At 37.1% G+C, this 20062-nt stretch overlaps 1 protein-coding gene across 2 annotated transcripts in view; it reads right to left on the minus strand.

Moving 5' to 3' along the window:
• The window catches only part of Caap1 (caspase activity and apoptosis inhibitor 1), a 131266-nt gene that overhangs the window by 77070 nt on the left and 34134 nt on the right, over nt 1-20062 (minus strand). The gene's annotated exons all lie outside the window — the stretch shown is intronic.

Genomic DNA, 20062 nt, shown 5'->3' on the forward strand with positions numbered 1-20062 from the left:
ATATTCTATATCTCTGGCGTTTTTTAAAATTTTTATTAGCACATGTCTGCAGTACATAATAATTAAACAACGCACTGTAGGAGTGGTAAGTGCATGTATTTCTTTTTTCATCGCCTATCTCTCTGCTCCTCCCATCTCTCAGTCCCTTCCCATGTGCATAAATTCCATTTCCATTTTTTGGTTGTTTTTTGGGGTTTTTTTAAGTAATGATTCCCAAAGTGCTGTCTTTCATAGCTTTCTTATAAGAAGGAAAAGATTCTTTACAAAATACAGACTGACACATGGAAAATTCTGTTAACAAAGTGCTTAGGAAAAACAAATAATTCACTGGTTTTATAAAAGAAAATTTACTGACCTTGATTAATCTTCTTATAGCCTTATAATTTAAAAACATTTCTTACCCCAAAATTAAAGTGTAAAATGAATCAATAAATTATTTTTGTGACCACAAAGCTATTTTAAAAAATCACTAACTACTTAATGCCAAAGAATATTTTATAAATCTCCCCAAAGCAACATTACCAAACAGCAAGAATTACAGAAAAATGAATACAATCTTTGCATTAAGAAATATTTTATGCTAGTATTCCACTTTGATACAAAAACAAATTTAATAAAAGCAGGCTGAGTTTTTTAAATCCTGTTTTTTGTGGGTCAGATGGTTGGTTGATGGTTGGCTGGCTGGTTTTTCAGACAGATCTCCCTGTCTCAGCCTCTCCAATGCTGAAATTACAGGTAGTGCCACCAGGCCCTCCTCAAACAGTTAATATTAGGGCAGAGCAGGCTTTAACATAACATTTTAAATCTGTAGTCACTAATTCTCAAAGAAAATCCACAGGTATTTAAAAGATTTTACAATAAATTTTTGAAAAATAAGATTTTTTTATGAGACTAGGCATTGTGGTCACACAGCGAACAAAAACATAATCGGTGACTGACCAGGCAGTGGGGTAAATATGAATGCTGGGAAACCTGAATCCTGATCCTTACTATGCCATGAAGTTTATGATTTTGGCAAATCCCAACCTTCTCAGTTTGTCTCTTAAAAACAAAAACAAAAAACAAAACTAAGAGTATCTTTAATGTTCAATTCTAATATAATAACAGTAAGTTAATTATATAACAATATAAATTGACAATAAACCTTTTTTTACCCTCTAAGATATGGTTACCACTTATCTTTTGCTTATGTATATGCATCACCTGGATAATAATCCCAAAAGAATTCCTTATTTTTTTAGCAAAAAAAAATTATAAATGAACATATCATGTTGTACTAAATATTTTTAACCAAACAACCTTTTTAGCAACAAATGTTTTAGAGAAAAGTAACAGATTTATAACGTTCAAACATTGTAACTAAAGTTCACTTATTACCTTGGGTCCCAGGAACAATGTCTAATGATACAACTATTGTAATCCTATACATGCTTCATCACAAAAGTTTAAGTGAACCCATTTTCATAAAATTAATTTGTTTTGAATCCAAATGCAGAAAAAAAAATTTAAACAATAGTAAAACTTAAGTTATTTTTATTACATAAGTGAAGATCTATACTGATAGAACCATCCTGAAGACAGACATGGGAAACCTAGCTGAATGTCACTGGCATGCACCACCAGCCTGTGAGTCCACCATGCACAGCAGCTTTTGAAGAACATACTCCTCACGACCCCGCCCTTGGGAGAAGAGGTCTGCGCTTTGACACACTTTTTCAGTGGCACTAAGCTAGCATACTCACACTTAGTTTGGATCATTTTTAAGACTATTTACATAAACTTATATAGAAGTAACGAGCTAAAGAGCCCCTCTGCCCCTAATTTATATAATAAAATCTTTATTTTCTAAAGTGATCAGCAATCGGGTATGGTAGCAGATGGCTGTAATCCCAGCTCTTGAGAGGCTGAGGCAGAAGGATCACCAATTCCTTGAGGCCAGCCTGTACTACAAACAAGACCCTGACTCAAAGCAAAACAAAAAGTAAATAATAAACAGCAATGAAGTTATCAGAATTAGAGATTCAACATTAATTGTCTACATACACAGTTCTAATATTTCAAAGGAGAATAATTTATAAAGAAATATTTCAGAATTTATATTTTTATGGGTGTGTTTCTAACAGGGGCTTTGCCTTATTTCTTTTTTTATATTAAAAACACTACATCTAGTCTGTCTCTAAAGAAACAGTGTTCTGTAAAGTTCGTATTCCCGGTTTACATTCAAAATTATCCAAAACCCAAATGACTGAGTTCTGTGTAACTCAACACTAGAGAATGCACTCACTGGCTCGACCTGACCTAATACCTGGGTCACAATGCCACGGCCTTGTAGAATTATGTACCTGAAATGATTCAGCGTTAAGCATCCTAATTCACAAATTCAATCACAAGTGACTTGCATAAGACACAACAAATTAGTTGAAGATTTAAAAATCAGACTTCAAGCCTTTTCAATGTCTTAATTTTCATCATCCTAATAGAATAAGTCAGTAACTCACTTTTTAAAAGCATCATGTGTAAGGATATGAATACATTTAAAAGATAATTTACCCTCATTATTGATATTACAAACTGTAGAGCTTTTAATTATCAATTATGATCCTCAAACTGGAAGAGGTTAAAGCTTATGCATGATTTTAACAAAATGAATTTACCCCAAATGATTCATTTATTGATGCCCTCAAAATGTGAATATTGTTGTGTTCTGTTCTGAACACACACTGTGTGTGTGTGCGTGCACGTGTGTGTGCATACCATATTTCTGTGATTCCTTTTTTCTTCAGGGAGAAATGAGCAGCCATTTAAGAATTCCACAAAGAAGGGGCTGGGGATTTAGCTCAGCAGCATAAACACCTGCCCTGCAAGCAGGCGGTCGTGAGTTCGATCCCCGGTACCAGTAAAAAACAAAAAAAAGAATTCCACAAACAGGAACACTTTCAGTTTTCATACAGCTTGTGAAACTGAGTAAAATCTATCAAAAGGGTAAATTGTATCTACTTTAAATGAAATTCGATCAATAGTAAGAAATTAAATAATTTGAAATCTATTTTAATAAAGCTTAAGAATTAGTTTTCACAAAATTAATTTCAAAAATTGTTTCCATAGTAATCATGTAATAATTTAGTTTTTAAAAATGCAAAAATCAATCTGTGAACTAAATATCTGGGCTTTACAAAGATACTAGTACTTAGCCTACTTAACTTTTGCAAAAGGTTTAATAAATATCTAAATGAAAAACGAAAATAAAAAATTTTGATATATTCATGATGCAAACTAAGATTACTGAAATCCAACAAGTGTTCTGAGTTAAAATGTAAAAACTGCAATTACAAATAATATAAACGAAATTTCAAACTATTACCAAAAGACATAATAATAGCAGCAGATGAAAAAAATTAGATCCAAGTTACTTATGTCACAGAAAAGCATAAAAGCCAAAGTAATGAAACAACAGACAGAAGCTATGATATATTCCTTGCATTAATTCTTCTCTTCCAGTAGAATGTGTGACCTATAAAATATTATATAGCAGTGAGGGCACTTCAGAGAAAAGCAATACAAATAAAGAAATGGAGCAAGCAACTTGTGGGAAAGGATTAAAGGACTTTCTGAGCTTGGCTAGGAAGTGTTTGAAAGACAAAGGAGTGGCCTGACCAGTTACGCACCAAACACATTCCACAACACTGTCCTCTGATCCGTACACTTGCATTATTTTTCTTATTCATTTATTCCTGCTATCTTTTGCTCTACCAAGTTGATTCATATCCCAAACTGTGCAATCAAGTACTAAAGCATCTTAAGCCAATTCACTTAGATTCAGTATCTAGACAAAAAAATGAATTAGTCACTTCTCAAAGACAAACAAGTCAGTGGTAGTGGTGCAACCTTGTAATCCCAGCACTCAGGGGCTGAGGCAGGAGGATGGCAGTGAGCTGAGGACAGCCTGGAACACACAGTGAGTTCAAGGCCAGCTTGAGTTACAGAGTGAGACTATGTCTCAAAAAAAAAAAAAAAATTCTTATCAGGATATTTATTTATAATATTCAATGAGCCACAAGCCATAGGATGAAACCAGATAAGCAAAATACTTGAGACAAAACAGAACATTTCTTTTTCTTTTCTTTTCTTTTTTTTTTTTTTTTTCTCCTTTTTTGGAGACAGTGGGTCTAGCTCTGTAGTTAATTCAGGCTCACTTTGAACTCACTATGTAACCCAGGCTGGCCTCAGCCTCCTAAGTGCTGGCGTGACAGGCATGCATCATTATGGCCAGCCACATCTCTTAAACATTTGTTTAATTAGACAGGGAGGAAAAAAAATCTATCTAACACTCAATCACTTTAAATATAATGTACTTCTGATGTAAATAAAAGGGGGGGTATAAAATGAAATGGATACTTTTTATTATCATTTTTAACAAATAACGAAGCTACAGTGATTCCCAAAACTTGATAAAGAAAAAAAATATACATATGTTCGGGGCCAGGGATTTAGCTCAGCAGCATAAGCGCCTGCCTGGCAAGTACGAAGCTGTGAGTTCAATCCCCAGTACCAAAAAAAAAAAAAAAAAAAAAAAAAACACCTCTATTGTACGTTTGATTTTTCTTTTTCAGACAGTTTCACTATGTAGCCCAGGCTGGCCTTAAACTCCCAGTGATCTTCCTGCCTCAGCCTCCTGAGTGCTGGCTGCACTTACAGGCATGTACCACCATACCCGACTCTTGACTTTTCTTAAAAGTTTTAAATAGACTACCCAGCGAAAGCAAACAAATGGTAGGAATTATTAACCACAACACAAACATTTTGAGCTGAACAATTTAAAAGGACTGTTAAGTTGATGCAAGCATGTTTAAAGCATGAAAGGACTTGTAATGGTCTAGCTGCTAACAATTTACTTATCAAAAATAGTTGTTACCCAGCCAGGTGTGGTGGCATATGGCCATAATCTCATCTACTCCAGAGGCCGACACTGAAGGATTAACAGATTCAAGGCCAGCCTGAGCTATAGGCTCTGTCTCAAACAAGGGCTGGAAATGTACCTGCACATATATATGAGCTCCTGGGCACCAAAAAGAAACAGACAGAGAGAGATAGTGACTGCATGCTTATGAAACCTCTTCATAATGAATTATTATATTAAACCAAGACACAAACCCTAGAAAAGGGAATATTTAAGAAACTGAAATCCTACTAAAGATGGCAAATTGAGCACACATGTCCCTTCACTGCCAAGAACCCACTAAAGTAGCAGAAAAAAGGTATTTTAAAATAATAGCATAATCCAGGCATAGTGGTATACATCTCTAAATCCAGAACTTAGGTAGGCTGAGGCAAGAGTACCACAAGTTTGAGCTCTGCAAAACGCCAGCAAGGTCTGGGAGACTTAGCAAGACCTTATCTCATGAAAAAATTCAAAAACGACTGAAGATGTGTCTCAGGATGAAGGCCCTGGGTTCAATCCCCAGTAACAAAAGTAGCAGCAGTAGTAATAATAATGGCATAAAATTGTAAATTAACTGAGGTTACTACTAATCAACATGTTTTTAAAATATAAAAGAGGAATCCACAAAGGAAAAAAACAAATTTAGCTAAATAAAAACATTAAGACTTCTGAAAATTAAAAATCATCATAAATAAAATTATGGGACAGAATAGGTTACAAGAAAATATTAGCAAAATACTTTTATCAAAAGAATACAAAAATATACAGAATGTCTATGTATCATTACGAAACACCAAAAACATGGGAAAGGGTAAAACAAATCAGGCATTTCACAAAACAGGAAACACAGAGCCAATAAATAGATGAGAAAAATGCTCAATCTAATTTTTAATCAAGGAAATGCAAATTTTTAAGTATTTTTTATTCACTTAAAAAAGTAAGATTTTTATGTGTCTGAAAAAACTAGTATGTTGAGATGAAAAAATTGCTTAGATGCATTGTTAAATCAAAAAAAGTAAAGGGAAGAAGTATAAGCATATTTTTGCTAAAAGTAAATTCCTAACAGTTACTCCTCAGTAGGAAAGTGAAAGTAATTTTGCTATTTGAATGTGTGTTAGCTCTTCAACGCTTTTACATGAATATAAAATTTTAAATGTTTAAAAAGAAAAAAATAAAATCACAGCATTAATTTGAAGAAGTGTCTAAAAATAAAAATAACTTGGATTTTTACAGAATTTAAGCAGACAGGATAAAACGGACAGAAAAATGAAAGCAGAGCAAAATCACAGGTGATGATATTGCAGGTAAGTATAATTGTTTCTTAGTCTTGGAGGCAAGGAGGAATTGGCTGTGAAGCAAAGCACAAAACAATTAAATTAGCTTCCCTCAAGCTGCACTGGCCCAACTGAGGTCTTCACCTTCCCGGCCTTTCCCTTCTCTGCTGTACACACAAGCACTGCCCCCCTACAGAGGCTGCCCCACCCGCTTCCCGTCCAGCTGGGTTAGAGAAACCCGCCTCAACAGCTGTAGCAGAAATCCAAGTCACCTACCACAGAAACCCAACTACAATGAAGGATAGACCAAGCTGAACAAAGGAAGAACGAAGACTATACATGGGTCAGATGGTAATCCATGGGGGAGGCAGTATGTGTGGTCCCTTTCAGAAGCCAGCCCAGCACTGCAGCCATAAACAAAAACAGGTACAGTGCAGGGAAAGCCAGAAAACAAGAACTGTTAGAATACAGTACCAAAAGCAAACATTCAGTGGTTCTGTAAGCACATATCAAGGAAATCTCTCGATAGGTGGAAGAAAACTAAATGTGAAACATGCAATAATGGCTAACAGTGAAGGAAGGGTAAACAACTCAGAAAGTTCAACATCAACCTAATCTAGTTAGTTCCAAATTATTAATGTTCTAAGGACTAAGAGAAAGGCAAAGAACAAAAAGTTCCTGTCTTACCTTACGTGCAGGAGAGGGACTAAAAATACGTAAGTATGTCAGATGCTACAAAGAAGAAAAAAGAACAAGAGCACAGTAGCAGAAGAATGCTTTCCAGAGTGATCCCTGCTAACTGAGACAGCAACACTGGAGCAGGGACCAGAATAAAGCAGCAGGGTGAGTCACAAATTAAGAAAAGAGACAGTGGAAAGAGAAAGTAAATAACAAAACGGATCTAAAAAGAAAAAAGATCTGAGGTGATGGTCTTCATCCTAAAACGGTTTGCCAAATACACAGCATGAGTTTTTTTTTTTAAATCGGCATAACATGATTTCTAAGATACAATTAATTAAACATCAGATTCAAGAGTTAAAAAAAAGTCTAAACTTCTCCAGGAGGAAAAACAAAATACCAAAAAAGCATGACAATAACATTAAAATAACTAGGGTTTCTTTCGGTTGTCATAATAAGATGCAACACAATATCTAAGGAAGTTACAGCGAAATCTGTCTGGTTCTGGAGGCCAAGCAGCCCACCGACCAGCATAGGCACGCACCTGACACCCAGTGCAAACCTCACCTGTGTAATGCCGTGGTGAAGGACGCTGCATGGAAAGAAAGCGTAAGGTCTCCTCTTCTTACAAAGCCACTAATGCCACCATGGGGCTCCCTGTCCTGATGTCTCCCAACCCTACTTACCTTCCCAAGGCCTACTTCCAAGGACACTGGCATATGAATTTGGGGGTTCAATTTCCAACGTATTAGCCTTTGGGGACACATTCAAGCCACAGCCACTAGCTTCAAAGAATTAGGAGTACGTTCCTCACTGACTATAGACAATACAGTCCCAGCAGTTAATGACAGTATCACAAACAAAAAGCAGTGACTAAGCATGTGCTTCCTTGGGGAAGAACACAACATTCACAACCTCAGTCTGATCAAGCCATTTAATTTATAGAAAACACAGGGAGCAAAGGAATGTTAAATAAAACACTGGGATGCAATCAACAACTTAACTAAAAAACTTCAAGAGAAAAAAACTCAATCTTTTCAAGAAATAAACCGCAAAGAAAAAGGAGGGAGGACATATAGATTAGAAAGATATTTAGTACAATCCAACTGTAATGCACAAACCTTATCTGAACTGAAATTCATACAAATAGTTTAGAAATCTTGTAAGACAGACAACTTTAAATGTTGGATATCTCAAGATTAAAGTAACATCTCATTGTTTTGCAATCCCTAATGAAATAATGGACCATAAGACTACTCAGCTACTTAAACTACTAGACAAAGGCTAATTAACCTTAACATGAATATACCACCCATGAATACAACCATGTTAAACCTGAATGCTTTCCAAATATCTGGTGACACTAAGAAACTACTGTTACTTAAGGCAGTATAGCTATATTTTAAGGAGAGATTTCTTTAAAAAGAAACATACTACCAATGCTCCACGACTAATAATGAGGTTACATACTGATAAACCTATCATTAAGTCAAAAATATATTTAATACTCTGAGGTTACCAAACATCAAAGTTTAACCTAACTTACTTCAAAACATGTTCAAAACACTTATAATAAACTAGAGTTGAACAGCACAAAAAAGTAGTACACCAAATTATCACTACCTGGAAAAAACTAAAATTCAGAATTCAAAGACTCCACTGATGTATACTGTTTCTGCACCATCATAAAATCAAGTATCATTAAGTCAAACCATCTTAAATCAAAGACTTTCTATACTGAAATACAGATGAACTGAAGATGTTTGGGATTTATTTTAAAGTAACAGTTGTGGAGGGAGATAGGAGTGTAAATGAGAACCTGAAAACACAAAATCAAATATTCCTAGCAAGCAATCATAGATCTGGTTATTAAATAGATGACACTATTTTACTTCATCTTGTCTTTCATTTTTTCACCTGATTTTAAGCAACTCATGTTCCATGATTGTGCCACTCAGAATGACATATTCTTCTGTTCTTTCTTCTAAATTCTGAATCTCAGCTCTCCAAAGTCTTCAGTGTTGCTGACCTGCTGGAATCTCTCATCAGTAGCAAAGTCTGTACTATACTGGGCAGCAGTGATACACCTCTGTGGAATGTTTTTCCTTACAGATAATAGTTTTCTTAAATTCTAAGTTATAAAAAAACATTTCTAATGTGTTCTAGAAAGCCAACCTGATAGCTTCTAGAGATCTGAATGAGTTCCAGTAAAACCGTATTTTAGTGGGTAAAAATCACTTTTCCAGAGACCTTCAAAAGGGATGTGTACCAATTCATCACTGCTGTAAATTAATTTAAATCCTAGGCATAGACACATTAGATCACAAGTATTAAAACTTGCGATCATGACTGACATATTTTCATTTATATTCTGAGAAAGGCTACAAATTAGACATGTGACAGAGCAACACAGTTCTAGTTGTCAAAAATGACTTCTATAAGACCATAGTACAATAAATTTAACATCAATTCCCAGTAAAAGTCTAGGTTTAATGTGCTCTGGAAAATAGAAAAAGAAATAGTGCTAACCAGTCTAGGCAGATTAGGTAACATCTGATCAGAGTTATAAACAATGTGTGAGAGACCAAAATGGTGACCTGGGGAAGGAACAGCCCAGCAAAGAGAACCCCAAAGGTGATGCCCCACGACACAACAGCACTTGGTGTGCCAGCTGCAGCAGGCATGCAGAAGCAAAGTAAGCAACAACACAAGCGAGGTCATCACAGCTTAACCCTTACCGGCCCAGAGAAAGGGACTGTGGATTTTGTTCTAAGATGGGAAGATATTAGAAGGCTTTGACAGAACTGTGGCCAGGAATTTGGCTCAACGGCATAAGTGCCTGCCTGGCAAGTGCGAGGTTGTGAGTTCAATCCCTGGTACCACACACACACACACAAAAGATTTTGCAAGTGACAGAACTGTGACATGATCGTTCTTACATTCTAAAGTAAGCATTCAGACTGCTGTGTAGAAGACAGATCACAGAGAGCACAGATAAAGGGTCAGGGTGCTCTAGAAAAGGTGTGAAATGGTTGATTCTAAATATCTGAAAGCAAAGCGAACAGGATTTCATCACAGAGATAAACAGATAGATTCAAAAATGATTGCAAGGTTCATGTCCTAGACATTCAGAAGAATGTGCCTGCTATTTATTGAGATGGAGAAGATTGCGGAAAACCCAAGACTTTGTTGGCTTCTGTTTGTTGCTATTGGGGCGCAGCAGAGGGTGAGATCTAGCATATATTCTATGACCCATTAACTCTTAGAAGCTTGCTGGGTATATATTAAACTGGACATATAAGTGGTGGAAAGAAGTCTAAGTTGTAAAGACAAATTAGCAGGTGTCATTTTTGCAACTACGTAAGATTACCACAGTAGGAATACAGAAAAAAAAGAGTTCAAAGAACAAGTCCTGGGGCAGTCATTCTTTAGAAGTCAGCAAGAAAGGAGCCTGACGCAAAGGGAACTAAGAGACAGCCAAGGAAGACAGCATGAAGAAAGGGGTCACTGCCGGGTCAAGATGAGCACTGAGTAATGACCAGTTACACATCTGCTGGCCATAGTTCACCAGAGGGCGACATTGATCAGCCAGAGAAATGAAACAACTGAAGGTATCAAAAGGGAATGGGACGAGTATACAAACACAGGGGCTGGTTTTGGCAGCATAGAAAGTTCATTCACTCATTTTAACAAGAAGGAAAGAAAGGATCTGAACACAGATGGATATGAAAAAACTTCACGTCTTCCTTTACTAAAGAAATTCTTCCTAGGCCGAAACAGTTTATTTATCTTTCTACTTCTGGAGCCTAGCACAAAACAACAATTACTTTGTTGGGTAAAGGGGTCAGCTGCAAATTTGAAGAAATACCATGCAGAAGAGGTATTAAACTCATCTTTTATAACCCAAAGGGCACAATGAGCGCAAGCTATGTCTAGGAATAAGCAGACACAGGGACACATACGTGTAGTCCCGGCTACTCAGGGCGGCTCAGACAAGAAGACTGCAAGCTTGAGGCAGCCTGGCAGCTCCGTGAGACCCTGTTTCAAAATGAAAAGTAAAAAGAGCCAGGGTGTAGCTCAGAGGTGGCGCGCCTTGAGTTCCAGCTCCAGTACATTAAAATAAAGTAATAATAGTAAAAAACATCAGGATGTTAAAGTGATGAGGCAAAAACAATCGTGACAGAACTATGGCGCTAACATGGAGCACTTAATGTGCAAGAAGCACTTCTCTAAAGCACTTACACGCATTCACTAATTCAGTGTTTAAACCAACATACTGCAACAGACACTCGCATGTATTATGCCACTTTATAAACGAGGCGGCTGATGACACAGTTTAAAGGATTGTGCCCTCATTCACACTGCTGAAGTGGCAGAACAGGATTCAAACATTTCTATTTCTAAAACCTATGTGTTTGAATATTCTATAGTAGTTTCCAGATCCCAACAGATTTAGACTTACTATGAAAATTTGACAGATCAGAACGTTGGTTCAGACTAAATGTATTTTCTAGTAGGTTTCTTAAATAATGGGGTCTATCTCACCAATTAAATATAGTGGGTAGTAAATATATACCTAAAGAGGACATATTAAATATAATCAATATTGAGAAGGTGAAAGAGGCTAACTACACAATGGGAGAAAACATCCTCAGAACATATCTACTTAAAGCACTGGTATCCAAAATATACAAAGAACTCTTAAAGTTCAACAAAATAAGAAAACATACAAACCCATTTAAAAATGAACAAAAGATCTGAAATGATAATGTGGCAAAGATATACAAGTGCAAATTAAGTACATGAAAAGATGTTTGAAATCATATATCATTAAAGAATTGAAGAAGGGAAAAAAAAAGAGGCTACTGCACACTTACTAGAATGTCCAAAATCCAAGACCCTGACATCAAATGCTAACGAGGGTATAAAGCAACAAAAATGCTCACTCACTGCAGGTAGGCATGCAACTTTGGGATACTTTGGTAGTTTCTTATAAAATTAAGCTTGCTATTTATTTAAGTGAGTATCAGAGTCAGGCATGGTAGCACACACCTGTAGTTCTAGCAGTTAGAGGATTGTGCCAAGTGCAAGGCTAGCCTGAACTGCATAGTGGAACCCTATCTCAAAAAGACAATCAATCAATCAATAAATGAAGGAACAAGTGAATTTCAAACTTGTGTTCACCCCAAAATTTCCACAATATTGCTTTATTCATAAATGTCAAAACCTAGAAATAACCAAGATGCCCCACAATAGGTGAATGGATAAATACGGCTTTTGTACTCCATACATTGGAAGATTACTCAGCAGTAAAAAGTACTGGACTGCATAGATTATAGAAAAGGCAAAACAATAAACTCAAAACTGCTAATTACATCAGAAACTGTGCAAACATTGAATGCAAGACTAGCACTATCACTCCCTTTGCTGGAAACACTCTTTTGAAAGGACAGATATTTCCTGAACAAGGGGCATGGATGGCAATCTGAAAAGTACTGTGTGTAAACACTACTAAAGATTTATAGCGGCGACTGTTGAAGCAGTTCCCCTAAAAGTAGGTCCAGGGTTCTATATATCAAATGTTAGAATGTTTTAAATGGATGTAATAAATATGGAAACTTGTATTTCTCTCAACAAAATAAAATCTTTCATAGTTTCATTCTCCATAAAACAGACATGGGGCACTGTGCATGTGAAAACCTTGCCAATTTACTTTTTTTCCTTGTAGATTAGAAAACTCATGCTTAAAAGCAACACAGGAGCCTTCAAAAGGGGCAAAAACAGTATGAATTAACATGCCACACAAAATGTAATTTTCATTCTACGACAAACAAAGGCGGGGAAGAATCTGTTTAGTTTTATTGTTGGTTTAAAAAAAGTCAAAGAAATGAAAACTAAATGTAAATTCTTAAATCCTAAATCTTACTGATGTTTATACCACAATCTCTTCTTTTACCAACTGCTGAAATGGACATTATTTCCATAGAACAAGCCTTTAAAAATGCTTTGAAGATGTTAAGCTCATATTCACAATGTGAATTCCATGTGTATTTACTTGATAAAGCCAGATAAATCAAGAGGCAGAAAGAAAAGGAATCAGATACCAACTTTTCAAACAAAGCAATGGTACACAAGCTTCTCTGCTCCCAGCTCCAGACGGCTTTGTAACTCTTTTCTGCTCCCTCGCTACAAGTCTCTAACACTTGCGCCTGCAACTGAGGTCTTCAAACAATCAACAGAGCTCATTTAGCAGTCCAGAGATTTCTACAGCAACATATAGAGCAGACATTAAAATTTGGCCTTCTTAACTAAAGATCATTGTTTTCCTTTACAAAGCACTGTTTCTGACAGCATTTTTCTTACAATCTTTTAAATTTTTCATAACTGTTATTTATCCTTTCATCTATGGCTGTGAAGTTCTTTTCAGTAAAACTCAACTCCCTTTTAACTGCAAATTCACTTTTCATTATTTTTATGCTAGTATCTATTTATCTACTAAAGCTTCATCTACTACCATACTATAGGAACAATAACAGCAACAATACCACAATGGAGATTTTTTTTTTTTACCTCTCGCCTTTAGACTTCAAATGATTTAATATAATCCTTACAGTTAATGCCTCTGCTAAATGGCAGAAAAATTTAATTTTTAAATTTTTAAAAATAAATCAATAGGAGCTGGGGATTTAGCTCAACGGCATAAGCACCTGCCTTGCAAGCAGGCAGTCGTGAGTTCGATCCCCGGTACCGATAAAAATGAAAAAGACAAAATAAATAAATAAATAAAAATAAAATAAATCAATAACGCCATATCAATTACATTCCCTAATTTTAAAAAGTACAACTGACAAGTTAGAATCATGCATGTTTATAGTGTAGGATGTAGTATTTTGATATAAGCAGGTATTATGATATAATTAATGAGGATAATTAACATATCTATCATTTTATTTTTTGTAGAGAAAACACTCAAGATCTATTATCAGGTATATGAGCAACACATTACCATACAGTCATAATACTGTAGATACATATAATGCTATATAAAAACATATGTATGCAGAGTTCTAGAACTTTGTTTTTGAGGCAGGGTCTCACTATGCAGTTCAGGATGGTCAGAAGCACATGGAAATCCTCCTGCCTCAGTCTCCTGAATGTTAGCATTACAGGCATGCATCACCTCACCAAGCCCAGAACTTACTCTAAACTAATGTAATTGAAACTCTGTGCCTTTTTTCCAACATATAACCATTGTTTGGCTACATCCTGGAATTCTTTGACAGTTTAAAACAATTCCATCATACTATCAGTGAAAACATTTTTAAACATTCATCCCAGAAGGTATATTTTATTTAGTTGTAAAGTGATGTATGCCAAGCCAGGTGTGGTGGCTCACACCTGCAATCCCAGAAGGGAGGCTGAGACAGGAGGATCACTATTAGTTCATGGCCAGCCTGGACTACATAGTGAGTCACGTGCAGCCTAAAGTACCTGGAGAGACTCTGACTCAAAAATAAATAAATAAACAAATAGTTCGATGTGTACTTTTACAATTATACAAAGTTATCAAAAAATAAAGTAAATGGCTAAATTTTTTTTTAAATTATTAAAACAGAGAAAAAAATGGAGGCTTGCTAGGGGGCTGGGTGCAGAGCCTCTATGGAGAAATCAAATCAGATGCTAGAATATGACAACATGGAGAGGGCCATATGAATGGATAACAATTCTTACTAACTAAGGCAGTAAATGAAGGGAAAAATAAAACTAGGAAGAGAAAAGAAAAGCACACAGGTAGAGAATTGAAGCCCGAGGTGCTCACTGAGCCCCATTCTGCACTGTACTAGACACGCCTGGAAATCCAAGGTCGCACAAAACCGTGGCTGCCGATAATGGGAGTCAGCGAATTCCATGCCCTTAACAGGAGGACGCGGCACAGTGAGCAGTAGATCCAAAGGGAAAAGCTGTATTTGTATTGGCTCTCAGCGACTACTGGAAATTGAGACCTAGGGACCCGCCAAGAAGCCAAAGCCACCTGGCTGCGCCAGAGGAGACTGTGTGAAGCTCCAGGGCTCCGAAGCCAGACACCACGCAGTTTTCTGACGGATCCTTACTGTGGTGGGAATGCAGTGAAGACACGCAGTGCAGTGTGCAGTGAACCCAAGAAGAAGATCTGCATTGAGTCCCGGTGAGTAGTAGGAACTGGATCCCATGGTTGCTGTCGATGGCTGGAAGACATCTTGGAATTGGGCAGAGCCCAGCGCCACAGCGGCATCAGTGACACAGAGACAACTGGTGGAGGACATCTTGGAGTTGGGCAGAGCCCGGCACTGTGGTGACATTAGATAGTCGCCCCTGGCGCAGAGAGGTCTGGTAGAGGACATCTTGGAGTTGGGCAGAGCCCTGCACCACAGTGACAACAGTCAGCCGCCCTTGGCACAGAGAGAACTGGCAGGGTCTGCTGGGGCTGAACCACGCCTCTGGTTGGGACCCAATAAGCAGATACAAAATTGTCACAATCCTGTGACATCCACAAGGTATAGCCTAACTTGGGAATTGACTGGCACAGAGGCCGGAGGCTAGCCTGCACCATCCCTGTATCCCTGCCTGTACCTCAGATAACAGCAAATTGGGGAGGGAAGCAAAAACTCCAGTCAGCACGGTTCAGAAAGACCCTAAGCAATATGGAGAGGGGCAGAGATCCCCAAGACACACCAGTCTGAAAGAAACCAGAAACATGATAAGAGATAGAAATGAAAAAAATTCCAGCTGCCGAACCTGGAAAAATAAGCCCAGAAGAAGTAAACACAGAAGAGAACCAGCATAGTAACCATCCAATAGTAGACACAGAATCAGCCGATATAAAGAAATACCTTAATGACCTCATAGACAAATTTAAAACTGTACTTTTGATCCAAGTGAGGAAGATATAAAGAGATTAATTAAAGAAATGATAAGCCGCTCCCAAGAGAACACAGATGGAAGAACAGAGGAAATCAGAAAAGAAAGAGAAACCTCTGATGAAGAATTTAAATATAGCTTAGAATACATGAAACAGATCCAAAGAGATTACGAGGAAACTAAAAACTCCATTGAAAACTGGCAAAATGCCTTGACAGAAACTAAAGTTAGCCTTCGGAAACTTGAAGAGAGACTTATGATATATGATCACGAAAGAAAAGATCTCTTAAAAATAACTAGGAATCAGGAAGAAACAATTCAAAGGCTAAAAGATGACAAAAGGATACATAACTTAAGAATAAAGCATGTGGGGCTGGGGATTTAGCTCAGTGGGATAAGCACCTACCTTGCAAGTGCATGGTCGTGACTTCAATCTCTGGTACCGATAAAAAAGAAAAAGACAAAAAAAAAAAAAAGAATAAAGCATGTGAGTGAGGAAGCTGGAGTAACAAAAAATGAACTACAAAGAACATTCACAGATATATTAAAGGAAAAATCCCAAGCATAGGAAAAAGAAATGATATCCAGATAAATGAGGCATACAGAACTCCAGCCACCTACAACCAAAACAGATCTACACCCAGATATATAATAATCAAGGTTCCAGAAATCCACCAAAAGACAAAAGAACAGAATACTAAAAGCAGCCAGGGAAAAGAAGCAAATTACCTACAACAGGAAAATTATCAAAATAACAACAGACTTATCAACACAAACCCTGAAATTGAGAAGAGCCTGGGGGGAAATAGTCCAAGCCCTGAAACAAAATAATGTGCAACGAAGACTGATATACCCAGAAAAAACTCTCTCTCAAAATTCATGGAGATATAGGTTCCGGGAGAACATGGCAGACACATAACAGCAGCTACGGAAGCTCTGTGAGATAGCCAGCTTAGAATCCAGGAATGGTGCGATGTGAGGAGTCCTAAGCAAGGGGAGACATAACCTGCCGATCCAGGAACGAACTAAGCTGAGAGAAACCAACTGGAAATACAAACCCGATGCTATGACTGGAACAGATAAAATCTCAGCACCGAAGCTGAAGCCTGTGCCTCTGGAAACCGCAATTTAAATTTCCTACTGCCGCTGCTGCGTACGAATCCACACAGCAGGGAGAGAGAGGCAAAAGCTCTGAGAGCGGGAATCAGTAAATGGAATTGAGAGCAGGACTGGCAGGGAGCCCTGCATTGACCTGCAGTGACTGAGAGGAACGGGGACCCTTCCATAGACTAAGAGGCTCCAACAGAGAACATTCTGGAACCAGGCAGACTAGCTAGAATAGGACGCTGCAGTGACATTACTCGCATATTCCCCTCTCAAGCAGGATTGGTGGGGAGCGCCTGACCTGGGTGAAGCTGGGGACTAAGACCCAGTAGGCTAGCCCAAACCAGTCCCAGCACCTGGCGGTGCACCCTAGCAGTGAAGCCTTCAGTAGGCTGACCTGGAGGGGCAGGCCCAGCACACGCTGTCCTGGTCTGCGTCTCCCTAGTACACTGCAGTGTGCGGGAACACCTAGCCAGTGGATTCAAACAAACTGTAACCCACAAAGAAAGAAACTGGGCCTCCTATATATGCCTGTATGGAAGGAACAACAAATATGAGAAGAGGAGTCAACAAGAAAGGGTCCTCAGTCCACAATCCTGAGAACACTGATCCAGGAAAGGTAAATGCAAAGGAGAATGAGGACAGAAAACATGCAATATCAGACACGGCACCAATACACATAAAACGATATCTCTGGAGCCTCATAGACGAGTTCAGAAGTGAAGTATTTAACGAAGTAAAGCAAGATATAAGTAGAATAGTTAGAGAAATGCTAAGCACGGACCAAGAAAAAAACAGATGGTAGAATGAAAGAACAGAAAAAAAAGGGGAGAATTGTTTGATGGAGAAAATAAAGAAAACATAGAATACATGAAGCAGGTTCAAAGAGATTACCAGGAAACTAAAAACTCTATTGAAAGCTGGCATAACAGCTTGAAAGAAACTAAGGACAGAAACTAAAGACAGATTCGTAATGTGGGAGCATGAAATGAAAAACTTCTTAAAAATAACAAGGAAACAGCAATAATACAAAGGCTAGAAGATAGTAAGAGGATCTATAACTTAAGAATTAAGAACATAAAGGAAAAGTAGGGACACAAAAAATGAACTACAAAGGCTATTCACAGAAATAATCCAGGAGAATTTCCCTAATTTAGCAAAAGGTAAAGAAACTCAGATGTATAAGGCATACAGGCCCCCAGCCACCTACAACCCAAATAGAACTACACCCAGGCATATAATAATCAAAATTCCAAAAATCCAATATAAGAACAGAATATTAAAAGCCATCAGAGACAAGAAACAGATCACTTACAAGGGAACACCCATCAGAATTACGGCAGACTTCTCAGCACAAACCAGCAAATCACGAAGAGCATGGGGGGAAATAATTCAAGCTTTGAAAGTCAATAACCTCAAGCCAAGATTGATATACCCTGCACACCTGTCCCTAGAAATTGATGGAAAAACAAGGTACTTCCAGGATAAAGAGGAATTAGGGGAATTTGCAACCACCAATTCAACTCTACAGAGAATACTGCAGAACATTCTAAAAAAGAAAAATACCAAGATTCCAGAAAGAGTGGCAGAGAAGCCACAATGAATGGAGCAGAAAGCAAAATGAAGAAGACAAACTGACAACAAAGGACAGAAAAAGAGCTCAACAGAAATGAGGCAGAGAAGATTGGATGGTAGGAACAGCTATTTTGGAGAAAACAAGACATCATAATAGCTAGTGCTGATTTAATATCATCTTGTTTTGAAGTCCCATCAAGCTTTTGTTCCTCTGTCTCCATCAGTCTTAACATGTTGTCTCTTTTTGGATTTTATTATATGTGACAATATAAACAAAAACTTTTATAGACAAGGAGACTTTACAGAAACCATTGTTCATTTTCTGTTAGTTGGTTCTAAATACCCTGTAATAATGTCCTTCTCTTGGTTTTATATTGTCTTGATATGTTTGGTGCTACAGTATACGAAGTTATACTCAAAGATTTCAAGGAAAGAGACACTGTGATAACTACTTTTATGTTGGAATATCTTGTGGTAAAACACTATTTTGCTTAAATGCTTATGTTTTGACATGTGCTTTTTTGTTGTTATGTCCTCTTTTATCTCAATCTCCCCTTTTTTATTATTTACTTTTTTATTTTTATCTTTTTAATTAAGGGAAAAATTTTAAAAAGCAGGATATATTACAGTAACCCACTTTGATTTCCTGTTAACTTGATTTGAAACCCTGTATTGCTCTCACCATCTTGTTTTGACTGATTTTCCTCTATTCTGTTTTGCTTGATAGTACCAAGTTCAAAAGTATAGGCAACAACAATAAGATTCACTATGATGCCCATTCTGGTTTGACTATTATCTTCTTTTGAAGTCCTGTAATGTGTCCAATGTTTTGGTTTTATTGGTTTTGTGCTTTACTGTTTTGTTCAATTTTATTATAACTGATGATATAGCCAATTCTTTTTAAGATAGCAAGAGTCATTATGGTAACCATTTGATCACCTTGTATTTTGTTTTTACAGTCTGTATTATATTATGTCCATCCTTTTGATTTGACTGATTCTGTTTTGTCACATTTGGTTTTCGTCTCTTCAAAAAAAATAGTAAGAACTATGGGAGTAATAAAACCCAAAATGTGTAATTTTGTAAAAAAGAGAGGAAAAGAAAGTGCTCTAAAGGATATAATTGCATGTATATTTAAGTGTATAAGATAGATAACCATATTACTGAGTTTTGTTGGGTCATTGAACAGAACTGTTTGCAGTCTCACTGTTTGAATGTCCACTTATATGCTTTAATGTTGTAACTTGAAGAACTATTTCTAAGATATCAATATGTAATCTACTAACTAGTGATTTCCTATTGTTTATTTTTTCTGAAATTCTGTATAACTTGTATCCTTTTTCTGTTTTTTTTTTTCTCCTTAAATAAAATTTTAAAAAAATTAATGGGAGAAATAAGATGTTTCCAAGATGAGGAACTGTGGGAGTTCATGGCCACCAACCCAACCCTACAGAGAGTGCTGAAGGACATTCCAGAGAGACAGGAAGGGATACCAGGATTCCAGCAACAGTGGCAGAGAGGCCTCAATGAATGGGGCAGACAGTGGAATGAGGGAGTAAGGTGGACAAATTATAGCAGTAAAGGAAAGGCCTGT

Source organism: Cavia porcellus, unplaced genomic scaffold, assembly GCF_034190915.1.
Source record: "Cavia porcellus strain 051 isolate PalLab524CR breed Dunkin Hartley unplaced genomic scaffold, mCavPor4.1 scaffold_1, whole genome shotgun sequence".
NCBI classification, from domain to species: domain Eukaryota; kingdom Metazoa; phylum Chordata; class Mammalia; order Rodentia; family Caviidae; genus Cavia; species Cavia porcellus.